The sequence below is a fragment of the Tachypleus tridentatus genome, chromosome 1 (genome assembly GCF_004210375.1).
Source record: "Tachypleus tridentatus isolate NWPU-2018 chromosome 1, ASM421037v1, whole genome shotgun sequence".
Lineage (NCBI taxonomy): Eukaryota > Metazoa > Arthropoda > Merostomata > Xiphosura > Limulidae > Tachypleus > Tachypleus tridentatus.
Window position 1 is genome coordinate 184,700,216 of NC_134825.1, and position 14,083 is coordinate 184,714,298.

General features: G+C 32.7%; 1 long non-coding RNA gene across 1 annotated transcript; it reads right to left on the minus strand.

Annotated features, from left to right (window-relative positions):
- Window positions 1-2,729: 2,729 nt before the first annotated feature.
- Window positions 2,730-9,718, minus strand: LOC143257798 (uncharacterized). The gene is made up of 4 exons (XR_013032003.1): window positions 9,578-9,718; window positions 9,050-9,297; window positions 4,083-4,230; window positions 2,730-3,316 (listed from the first exon to the last, which is right to left on the minus strand). It is a non-coding gene; the product is annotated as an uncharacterized LOC143257798 (long non-coding RNA).
- Window positions 9,719-14,083: the final 4,365 nt, after the last annotated feature.

Consider the following 14,083-nt stretch of genomic DNA (forward strand, 5'->3'; position numbering starts at 1 on the left):
AAAAACCATCAAAAAACCATCTTTAAAATGGAAACTACTAACAAAAAAAAAACAAAAACCATCTTTTAAAATGGAAACTACTAACAAAACAAAATCATCTTTTAATATGGAAACTACTAACAAAAAAAAACAGAAACCGTCTTTTAATATGGAAACTACAAGCAAAAAAAAAAAACCGTCTTTAATATGGAAACTACTAACAAAAACAAGAAATCATCTTTTAATATGGAAACTACTAACAAAAACAAAAAAAATGTCTCTTTTAATATGGAAACTACTAACAAAACAAAAAAAAAAGTCTTTTAATATGGAAACTACTAACAAAACAAAAAAAAAACCGTCTTTTAATATGGAAACTACTAACTAAAACAAAAAAAACCCTGTCTTTTAATGTGGAACTCACTAACAAAACAAAAAAAAAACCGTCTTTTATGATATGGAAACTACTAACAAAAAAACAAGAAATCATCTTTAAATATGTAAACCACTAGCAAAAACATGAAACCATCTTTAAATATGGAATCCTTTAATAAGAAACCTAACCTGTCATAACTTGGTAACAAAACGTTTTTTTTTATTTTGATAAAGATATCAGATTGTATGTCCCTCTGGTGTCCTTAAAATGAAATAACAAGGCTTATGAGTAAATGTGTTCTCAACATTTCCCGTCCTGCTTGTTTTCTGAACATAGTACTGAAATAAGTATAACTTAGAATGTTGTTAGCTGGAAACAACTTGCATGTTATTTGTTGATATTTCACTATCCACGTGATAGGTTTTCATTAGATAGAGACAAAGAAAATGTTGTTTTCACATGTTAGCTTTCCATTACGTGAAGATTAAGGAACCGTTTTTGTCACTCACGTTGCGGTAAAGAAAATATTTTGTCACGTGATAAGTTTCCATTAGGTTAAGTTAAAGGAAATTGTCACGTGATAGCTTTCATCACGTTAAGATAAAGGAAATGGTTTTGTCACGTGATAGATGGGTCACTATACTGTTAAATAAAACGGACTGAAAACCAGTTATATAAACTGACTTTTACAAAGTGTCTGGTTTCATGTTTTAGTAAAGTAGAGTTGAAACATATTAATTCATGCTGTGATATATCATTAGTTGTTATATACTTTAACAGGTATTTCTAGACAATAACATACAGTCTACGATCACTTGTTTCATTAGTTGTTATATACTTTAACAGGTATTTCTAGACAATAACGTACAGTCTACGATCATTTGTTTCATTAGTTGTTATATACTTTAACAGGTATTTCTAGACAATAACATACAGTCTACGATCACTTGTATCATTAGTTGTTATATACTTTAACAGGTATTTCTAGACAATAACATACAGTCTACGATCACTTGTATCATTAGTTGTTATATACTTTAACAGGTATTTCTAGACAATAACATACAGTCTACGATCATTTGTTTCATTAGTTGTTATATACTTTAACAGGTATTTCTAGACAATAACATACAGTCTACTATCATTTGTTTCATTAGTTGTTATATACTTTAACAGGTATTTCTAGACAATAACGTACAGTCTACGATCACTTGTTTCATTAGTTGTTATATACTTTAACAGGTATTTCTAGACAATAACGTACAGTCTACGATCATTTGTTTCATTAGTTGTTATATACTTTAACAGGTATTTCTAGACAATAACATACAGTCTACGATCACTTGTTTCATTAGTTGTTATATACTTTAACAGGTATTTCTAGACAATAACATACAGACCACGATCACTTGTTTCATTAGTTGTTATATACTTTAACAGGTATTTCTAGACAATAACATACAGACCACGATCACTTGTTTCATTAGTTGTTATATACTTTAACAGGTATTTCTAGACAATAACATACAGACCACGATCACTTGTTTCATTAGTTGTTATATACTTTAACAGGTATTTCTAGACAATAACATACAGTCTACGATCACTTGTTTCATTAGTTGTTATATACTTTAACAGGTATTTCTAGACAATAACATACAGACCACGATCACTTGTTTCATTAGTTGTTATATACTTTAACAGGTATTTCTAAACAATAACATACAGACCACGATCACTTGTTTCATTAGTTGTTATATACTTTAACAGGTATTTCTAGACAATAACATACAGACCACGATCACTTGTTTCATTAGTTGTTATATACTTTAACAGGTATTTCTAGACAATAACATACAGTCTACGATCACTTGTTTCATTAGTTGTTATATACTTTAACAGGTATTTCTAGACAATAACATACAGACCACGATCACTTGTTTCATTAGTTGTTATATACTTTAACAGGTATTTCTAGACAATAACATACAGACCACGATCACTTGTTTCATTAGTTGTTATATACTTTAACAGGTATTTCTAGACAATAACATACAGACCACGATCACTTGTTTCATTAGTTGTTATATACTTTAACAGGTATTTCTAGACAATAACATACAGACCACGATCACTTGTTTCATTAGTTGTTATATACTTTAACAGGTATTTCTAGACAATAACATACAGACCACGATCACTTGTTTCATTAGTTGTTATATACTTTAACAGGTATTTCTAGACAATAACATACAGACCACGATCATTTGTTTCTAAAATGAAATAGTTCTAAACCTGCGATTGTTCGTTATTTAGAGACACGTGTCCAAGGTTTCATGAGTTACATTTGTACAGTGTGATGTACAAAATGTATGGTTGTACATGTAGTTCCTCCAAACCGAAGAATATCAGTGTTGATACGATGATTGTTCGTTATTTAGAGACACGTGTCCAAGGTTTCATGAGTTACATTTGTACAGTGTGATGAAGAACTTGTTCCAGTAAGTCTCGTGTTTCAGGGTATTGATGTTGATACGATGATTGTTCGTTATTTAGAGACACGTGTCCAAGGTTTTCTGAGTTACATTTGTACAGTGTGATGAAGAACTTGTTCCAGTAAGTCTCGTGTTTCAAGGTATTGATGTTGATACGATGATTGTTCGTTATTTAGAGACACGTGTCCAAGGTTTTCTGAGTTACATTTGTACAGTGTGATGAAGAACTTGTTCCAGTAAGTCTCGTGTTTCAGGGTATTGATGTTGATACGATGATTGTTCGTTATTTAGAGACACGTGTCCAAGGTTTTCTGAGTTACATTTGTATAGTGTGATGAAGAACTTGTTCCAGTAAGTCTCGTGTTTCAGGGTATTGATGGATAGGATATATGTTTACATGTCATCTACGTTGACAGTATTAATTCCATCACTTATCAGTCTTCTCCACTGTTGACAGAAGTTATACCTAATGAGAAATGTAAAACACATTCAACATGTATATTATACATATAGCTTTCAGAAACTCAGACTCTTCCAATGGAACTATTTAAAGAAACACCAAATATAACTTTTCGTAGTGTTATCCACTGAGAGGTATATATATTCTAATAAATTGAGTTGAAATTCAAACAGTTATAGAGTAACAACTGAACCACATTACATAACTAACACGTTTCTTCACCCCTCACAACAAAATACTCCTGGTTTAATGACGTATAACAACATTAAAAATACATTTAAGTTTAATTAAGAACAGGTAAAAGTTAATTAGATGTTCCTTTGCATATGGGCCAGATAGTTAAGGGGCTTGACTTCTAATCTAAGGGTCGAGGATTCAAATCCCCATCACACCAAACATGCTCGCCCTTTCAGCCATGAGGGCGTTATAATGTGACGTTCACTCTCACTATCCGTTGGTAAAAAAGTAGCACAAGAGTTGGCGATGGGTGGTTATGACTTGCTGCCTTCTCTCTAATCTTACACTTCTAAATTAGGGATAGCAAGTAGCCCTCGTGTAGCTTTGTACGATATCCATATCTTTACATGCTCACATTTTGCATGAGAATGTTTAAGGGGACAGAACTGGAATTCTATCAACTCATTGATCAAATGTGTATCTTTTCTTCTAACCTCACTGAATATTCAACGTGTCTTCCTGTGACGCCTTGTTGACTTTGAAATTAGGTTGTAATTTCATGCATCATTCGGTATGCTAGAAACACCTCACTTACCTGTCTGATTCCGAACCTACCAGGAACTTCCTGGATTAGGAAATGTTACAACTTCCGATAACGCTTCCTGTTTTGAAAACGTGCCAAACAGTTTTCCTACAACAGAACATCATTTTTCACCATGACAACCGCTGCCACTAGAAAGGATCTGGAAGAAAAATGGTTTTCCATCAGGGAGGCTTGAACAGCGATCACAGTTCCACGAAGCTTACAAGGTCTATCACAGAAACGTCATTCTTCTGGGGCTGTTCGATACATAGAAACACCCAGAATATTGGGCATAATTAAGTAGATTTCATGTGAAGTATAGAACCAGAGAATGGATAAAACATGATCTCCAGAAGATCAAATCATAGTTTCTGTTATGATTTCGTCAGATACTTTGACTCAGCTAAGATCTTTTCAATAATATTTATCAATTACATCAGGTGTATTATAACAGAATTCGTTATGTTTACCTCGTTGTTTGATACATGTGATTTACCTGGTTTATTAACCCTTATTCTGAAGTAATAATAACAACATCTGAGAAAAAGAAAATGAACTCTATATATTTCAGAACCACAAAATACAAAGAACAGGTTAGCACTACACAATGTAAGAAATCAACACAAAAGAAGACTTAGAGCCTATAACGATTAGACTGCATCGATTTATCTGTCAGGCAGTCTCGCTATTCAAGACGTTTCTGGCCATAATCCCAACAATATTTTATTAAGTTGAGTAAAAGTATTATGACTTTGAATTAAATAATTTTATTTAGTAAAAATATATACATATTTAACAAATACGTTGATCTTATACTTGGTGACTTGTTTTTATTTAGTTTTCTTTAAAAAATTTTGCGCTGTTTGGAATGTTTAGACTTGTTTATATTGTTTGTTTAGACTTGTTTATATTGTTTGTTTAGCCTGATTTACATGGTTTGTAACAAGATTTCTATAACGTTCTTGTTTACAATCTTAATTTTCACAACCAGTGTTATTAAGCAAGATTATATACTATTTATACATGTAATAAAGACATGTAGTAAAGACGTTTCTTTCTTCTGTAGTCTTAGTCTTGGTTTCAACCATAAATACTCTAAATATAGATATTTGTTTACACGTTTAAAATATAATTCTCTGAAATAATGTACATCAACATGGTACTTTAGTAGTGTACGTTACTGTTTTCTGTTCACAGGAACTAATAATGTACATCAATATGGTACTTCAGTAGTGTACGTTACTGTTTTCTGTTCACAGGAACTAATAATGAACATCAACATGGTACTTCAGTAGTGGACGTTACTGTTTTCTGTTCACACGAACTAATAATGAACATCAACATGGTACTTTAGTAGTGGACGTTACTGTTTTCTGTTCACACGAACTAATAATGAACATCAACATGGTACTTTAGTAGTGTACGTTACTGTTTTCTGTTCACAGGAAGTAATAATGTACATCAACATGGTACTTTAGTAGTGGACGTTACTGTTTTCTGTTCACCCGAACTAATAATGTACATCAACATGGTACTTCAGTAGTAGACGTTACTGTTTTCTGTTCACAGAAACTAATAATGAACATCAACATGGTACTTCAGTAGTGTACGTTACTGTTTTCTGTTCACAGGAACTAATAATGTACATCAACATGGTACTTCAGTAGTGGACGTTACTGTTTTCTGTTCACACGAACTAATAATGTACATCAACATGGTACTTCAGTAGTGGACGTTACTGTTTTCTGTTCACACGAACTAATAATGTACATCAACATGGTACTTTAGTAGTGGACGTTACTGTTTTCTGTTCCCAGGACTAATAATGTACATCAACATGGTACTTTAATAGTGGACATTACTGTTTTCTGTTCACAGGAACTAATAATGAACATCAACATGGTACTTCAGTAGTGGACGTTACTGTTTTCTGTTCACACGAACTAATAATGTACATCAACATGGTACTTTAGTAGTAGACGTTACTGTTTTCTGTTCACCCGAACTAATAATGTACATCAACATGGTACTTCAGTAGTGGACGTTACTGTTTTCTGTTCACAGAAACTAATAATGAACATCAACATGGTACTTCAGTAGTGTACGTTACTGTTTTCTGTTCACAGGAACTAACAATGTACATCAACATGGTACTTTAGTAGTGGACGTTACTGTTTTCTGTTCACAGGAACTAATAATGTACATCAACATGGTACTTCAGTAGTGGACGTTACTGTTTTCTGTTCACAGGAACTAATAATGTACATCAACATGGTACTTCAGTAGTGGACGTTACTGTTTTCTGTTCACAGGAACTAATAATGTACATCAACATGGTACTTCAGTAGTGTACGTTACTGTTTTCTGTTCACAGGAACTAATAATGTACATCAACATGGTACTTCAGTAGTGGACGTTACTGTTTTCTGTTCACCCGAACTAATAATGTACATCAACATGGTACTTCAGTAGTAGACGTTCTTGTTTTCTGTTCACCCGAACTAATAATGTACATCAACATGGTACTTTAGTAGTGGACGTTACTGTTTTCTGTTCCCACAACTAATAATGTACATCAACATGGTACTTCAGTAGTAGACGTTCTTGTTTTCTGTTCACCCGAACTAATAATGTACATCAACATGGTACTTTAGTAGTGGACGTTACTGTTTTCTGTTCACAGGAACTAATAATGTACATCAACATGGTACTTCAGTAGTGGACGTTACTGTTTTCTGTTCACAGGAACTAATAATGTACATCAACATGGTACTTCAGTAGTGGACGTTACTGTTTTCTGTTCACACGAACTAATAATGTACATCAACATGGTACTTCAGTAGTAGACGTTACTGTTTTCTGTTCACACGAACTAATAATGAACATCAACATGGTACTTTAGTAGTGGACGTTACTGTTTTCTGTTCACAGGAACTAATAATGAACATCAACATGGTACTTCAGTAGTGGACGTTACTGTTTTCCGTTCACAGGAACTAATAATGTACATCAACATGGTACTTTAGTAGTGGACGTTACTGTTTTCTGTTCACACGAACTAATAATGTACGTTAACATGGTACTTTAGTAGTGGACGTTACTGTTTTCTGTTCACACGAACTAATAATGTACATCAACATGGTATTTCAGTAGTGTACGTTACTGTTTTCTGTTCACCCGAACTAATAATGAACATCAACATGGTACTTCAGTAGTGGACGTTACTGTTTTCTGTTCACAGGAACTAATAATGTACATCAACATGGTACTTTAGTAGTGGACGTTACTGTTTTCTGTTCACCCGAACTAATAATGTACGTTAACATGGTACTTCAGTAGTGTACGTTACTGTTTTCTGTTCACCCGAACTAATAATGAACATCAACATGTTACTTCAGTAGTGTACGTTACTGTTTTCTGTTCACACGAACTAATAATGTACATCAACATGGTACTTTAGTAGTGGACGTTACTGTTTTCTGTTCACACGAACTAATAATGTACATCAACATGGTACTTCAGTAGTAGACGTTACTGTTTTCTGTTCACACGAACTAATAATGTACATCAACATGTTACTTCAGTAGTGGACGTTACTGTTTTCTGTTCACACGAACTAATAATGTACGTTAACATGGTACTTCAGTAGTGGACGTTACTGTTTTCTGTTCACCCGAACTAATAATGTACGTTAACATGGTACTTTAATAGTGGACGTTACTGTTTTCTGTTCACCCGAACTAATAATGTACGTTAACATGGTACTTTAGTAGTGGACGTTACTATTTTCTTTTGACTCTCTTTTTACTATAATACATAAAATGTCTACATTAAATTTTCTTAACATCACAGATTTAATCAGGTATTTTGTTCCTGTTATTCTGAGGTGTGTGATGAATATATTAACAAGTGTTTTCATCGCACGCTGAGAAGTTGACGATCGCTTGACAACTCATCAAATAATGACCTTTCGAGTACAAACCACGAGTTTGTCTGCCTGATACCTACCACAGGAAAAGTTGCTATATATCTGTGACAAAGACAACATACCTACATAGTTACAACAAGTCAATGTTAAAATATTTCTGAATCCTTAGAGCGGTCGTTAACATGTAAAGTTTTTCAGCTTTTTTGTTTAAAGTTTCACTCTTTCTCAACGTTGGACTGACACCAGATCACGTGCGTTAAATATTTACAGTTTTCAGGCTCAAAGTTTCGTTTTAATCGAGAGTCTCCATTCTTGGAATAATTAGTTGAAAAACAACGTTAGATAACTCTTTAAACAATGTTGGTTAACGTGTTAAACAGTACTGGATAACTATGACGTAAGGTGTGGCTGTAGTATCTCTAGATAGTAGATAGGGACAGTGGGAATCTTGTTAATCCATTCATGTGCGTCACCAATTAGATGTTAACAATATAAATGACGTCATGGTCACATGATGAGTGAGTGACATACGTGATGTTCTCGGACTTCACCGACACGCGAATTCGATCTAGGCCTAATAATCTAGTATTTAACGTTAATAGCTGTTAAGTTAACAGTTTGAGGTTTAACCACCTTACACGTATTAAGTTGTCGTTACCACTGGATAAAAGCTATTTTAATTTGTGTCTTAGAACGTCGATTCTCAAACTTTATTAACACGAAGACTTCTTCTAATTAATTGTTTTTGCAGACCACCAAACCTATCGATGGTTTTTCGTTTTGAAAAAAAATTAAAACAAAAGCATGAAAAGCTGTTTTCCAAAAGTAAATATATTAATTCATGCAAATGATATATGACTAAAATATTTTGTAATGTATAAATCAAATCTTTTAAAATACTTGTTATGAAAGTTCAGACATGACTCAAGGCCCTAGTTTAAGAATCCTTGTCTTAGGATACTTAAATAAAACTATCAGATTGTCTACAATGATCTACCGCTTAGTTAAACCTGTTTAACACAGACACATTTATATATATATGTTTACCTACAGGTATTGGATATCCAGAAACAGGTTGTCCACAGTGTTGGACTCTTACATATGATGATTCGTTGGTAAAACAGCCGTGGTGGTCATGACTAGCAATCTCCCTCTGGTCTATTACCTCTAAATTAGCGCAGATAGCCCTCATGTAGCTTTGCGTAAAATTAAAAAAACAAAGAAACGTACATAAATTTAGTTACAAGAAACAAACACCTGGAGACAAGATGTCGGCGATGTTGGACTTCTTAGATATACCTGTTTTACAGAAACACCCTCACACTTAGATATACCTGTTTTACAGAAACACACTCACACACAGATATACAGTTTTTACAGAAACACACTCACACACAGATATACAGTTTTTACAGAAACACACTCACTCTTAGATATACCTGTTTTACAGAAACACACTCACACTTAGATATACCTGTTTTACAGAAACACACTCACACACAGATATACAGTTTTTACAGAAACACACTCACACACAGATATACCTGTTTTACAGAAACACACTCACACACAGATATACCTGTTTTACAGAAACACACTCACACACAGATATACCTGTTTTACAGAAACACACTCACACACAGATATACAGTTTTACAGAAACACACTCACACTTAGATATACCTGTTTTACAGAAACACACTCACACACAGATATACAGTTTTTACAGAAACACACTCACACATAGATATACCTGTTTTACAGAAACACTCACACACACAGGATATACCTGTTTTACAGAAACACACTCACACATAGATATACCTGTTTTACAGAAACACACTCACACCTGGATATACAGTTTTTACAGAAACACACTCACACATGGATATACCTGTTTTACAGAAACACACTCACACACAGATATACCTGTTTTACAGAACACACTCACACCTGGATATACCTGTTTTACAGAACACACACCTCACACCTGGATATACCTGTTTTACAGAAACACACTCACACTTAGATATACCTGTTTTACAGAAACACACTCACACACTGATATACAGTTTTACAGAAACACTCACTCACATGGATATACCTGTTTTACAGAAACACACTCACACACTGGATATACCTGTTTTACAGAAACACACTCACACACAGGATATACCTGTTTTTTACAGAAACACACTCACACACTGGATATACCTGTTTTACAGAAACACACTCACACACAGGATATACCTGTTTTACAGAAACACACTCACACACAGGATATACGGTTTTACAGAAACACACTCACACTTAGATATACCTGTTTTACAGAAACACACTCACACACTGGATATACAGTTTTACAGAAACACACTCACACTTAGATATACCTGTTTTACAGAAACACACTCACACACAGATATACAGTTTTTTACAGAAACACACTCACACACAGATATACCTGTTTTACAGAAACACACTCACACACTGGATATACCTGTTTTACAGAAACACACTCACACCTGGATATACCTGTTTTACAGAAACACACTCACACACAGATATACCTGTTTTACAGAAACACACTCACACACAGATATACAGTTTTACAGAAACACACTCACACTTAGATATACCTGTTTTACAGAAACACACTCACACACAGATATACAGTTTTTACAGAAACACACTCACACACAGATATACCTGTTTTACAGAAACACACTCACACACAGATATACAGTTTTTGCGACAGGAAATGAATATCCAGAAACTTTGAGCCGTTGCTACATCGTTTCGCTTCAGGCCACGAGACCTCTTTCAAAATGATTTAGTTACGATTTCTTATCATTCTGTTTAATCTTGTTCTGCTAATAAGAGGTCCACCAATCCTGTAATTAAAGAGGTTTACACCATTTCACACCAATTATATGTACGTGTACATTTCATCAATCCTGTAATTAAAGAGGTTTACACCATTTCACACCAATTATATGTACGTGTACATTTCATCAATCCTGTAATTAAAGAGGTTTACACCATTTCACACCGATTATATGTACGTGTACATTTCATCAAATTATTTACAATTTTGTTTTTCATATAAATTCAAAGCCAAATGTTTGATTGATTTGTCACGTGATCGCGAATATACCATTACTTGGCGTCAGTGACAGCTTGCTAGGCCTGAATAATTTTATCTTGGAACAGGAAATGGTGCAGTTAGAGCGAAGAAGAAATGACGAATTTAAAGGAATGCCACGTGACCTTGCATTGCAACGTTATTGGGTAGTTTTAATCACTCGTTCTTCGTAATGTAAACGAAACAGATTTCTCATTTTTTATTTCGATTTTGTCGTAATGTATATGATACTTATACGTCTACATTTCAATTTTCCACTTGATAACAAGTTATAACCAGCTTAACTATTGTTCATAGATAATTTAAATATAACTTTCACTACAGAATCACACAACAGAAACGTTTAGTTTCATGGTAACTCACCACATGGTGACTTTAGGAAAGGTGGCTATATATCTATGACAAAGACAACATACCTACATAGTTACAACAAGTCAATGTTAAAATATTTCTCAATCCTTAGAGCGGTCGTTAACATGTAAAGTTTTTCAGCTTTTTTGTTTACAAGTTTCACCCTTTCTCAACAGTTACTATAACTCTTTAAACAATGTTGGTTAACATGTTAAACAGTATTGGATAACTGTGACGTATACTGTTTGCAGTGTTGGTTAACCTATGAAACAGTTTTGAATAGATTCTTAAACAGTATTGGATAACATGTTAAACAGTACTGAATTACATTAAGCAGGGTTGAGTAACTTATTAAATGTTAAGATTACCAGTACGTGTTGAAAGAAGACATATTTTAACTAAAGACATTTACTGGCTTATATAATGACATACTTTCCTGGAATATTATTTCTGACGTGAAACATTCAAAGAAACAATTCACTAAAAAAACAAAAGGAATAGAAACACTTATGGACGAACTTTATTACAAGACTCTCAATAATTAAACATAACACATATAGATGACGTGGTTGTAGGTATTGAAGCACGTGAACTGAGGATGATTGGATACTGTTACCACGTGACTAGAAAGTATTAATCACATAAACATTGTGAGCGAATTGGACATAAAAAGATAGAGGAAAGGTATGAGTGGTTAAGTGAATGGACATCATATTACATATGTCTGAAGAAGAATAAGTTACAGTATCATATGCTTGTTTTGTTTTTATGAATTTCACACAAAGCTACTCGAGGGCTATCTGCGCTAGCCGTCCCTAATTTAGCAGTGTAAGACTAGAGGGAAGGCAGCTAGTCATCACCACCCACCGCCAACTCTTGGGATACTCTTTTACCAACGAATAGTAGGATTAGCAGTCACATTATAAAGCCCCCAAGGCTGAAAGGGCGAGCATGTTTGGCGCAACGGGGATGCGAACCCGCGACCTTCAGATTACGTGTCTCACGCCTTAACACGCTTGGCCATGACAGGCCCTAACGCAACATATTATATGTACTTATATTGTCTGTGGAATTACTGAATAAAATGTTAATAAATGTGACCGGAATAATAAATATAATAAATATAGACAGAATATTCTTAACAATGTATGATACAACACATAATAATAAATATAGATAGAATGTTCTTAACAATGTATGATACAACACATTATAATAAATATAGACAGAATGTTCTTAACAATGTATGATACAACACATAATAAATATAGACAGAATGTTCTTAACAATGTATGATACAACACATAATAAATATAGACAGAATGTTCTTAACAATGTATGATACAACACATAATAATAAATATAGACAGAATGTTCTTAACAATGTATAATACAACACATAATAATAAATATAGACAGAATGTTCTTAACAATGTATGATACAACACATAATAATAAATATAGACAGAATGTTCTTAACAATGTATGATACAACACATAATAATAAATATAGACAGAATGTTCTTAACAATGTATGATACAACACATAATAATAAATATAGACAAAATGTTCTTAACAATGTATGATACAACACATAATAATAAATATAGACAGAATGTTCTTAACAATGTATGATACAACACATAATAATAAATATAGACAGAATGCTTTTAACAATGTATGATACAACACATAATAAATATAGACAGAATGTTCTTAACAATGTATGATACAATGTATGATACAACACATAATAAATATAGACAGAATGTTCTTAACAATGTATGATACAACACATAATAATAATAGACAGAATGTTCTTAACAATGTATGATACAACACATAATAATAAATATAGACAGAATGTTCTTAACAATGTATGATACAACACATAATAAATATAGACAGAATGTTCTTAACAATGTATGATACAACACATGATAAAAAATATAGACAGAATGTTCTTAACAATGTATGATACAACACATAATAATAAATATAGTCAGAATGTTCTTAATAATGTATGATACAACACATAATAATAGACAGAATGTTCTTAACAATGTATGATACAACACATAATAAATATAGACAGAATGTTCTTAACAATGTATGATACAACACATAATAATAAATATAGACAGAATGTTCTTAACAATGTATGATCCAACATATAATAATAAATATAGACAGAATGTTCTTAACAATGTATGATACAACACATAATAATAAATATAGACAGAATGTTCTTAACAATGTATGATACAACACATAATAATAAATATAGACAGAATGTTCTTAACAATGTATGATACAACACATAATAAATATAGACAGAATGTTCTTAACAATGTATGATACAACATATAATAAATATAGACAGAATGTTCTTAACAATGTATGATACAACACATAATAAATATAGACAGAATGTTCTTAACAATGTATGATACAACACATAATAATAAATATAGACAGAATGTTCTTAACAATGTATGATACAACACATAATAATAAACATAGACACAATGTTCTTAACAATGTATGATACAACACATAATAATAAACATAGACAGAATGTTCTTAACAAT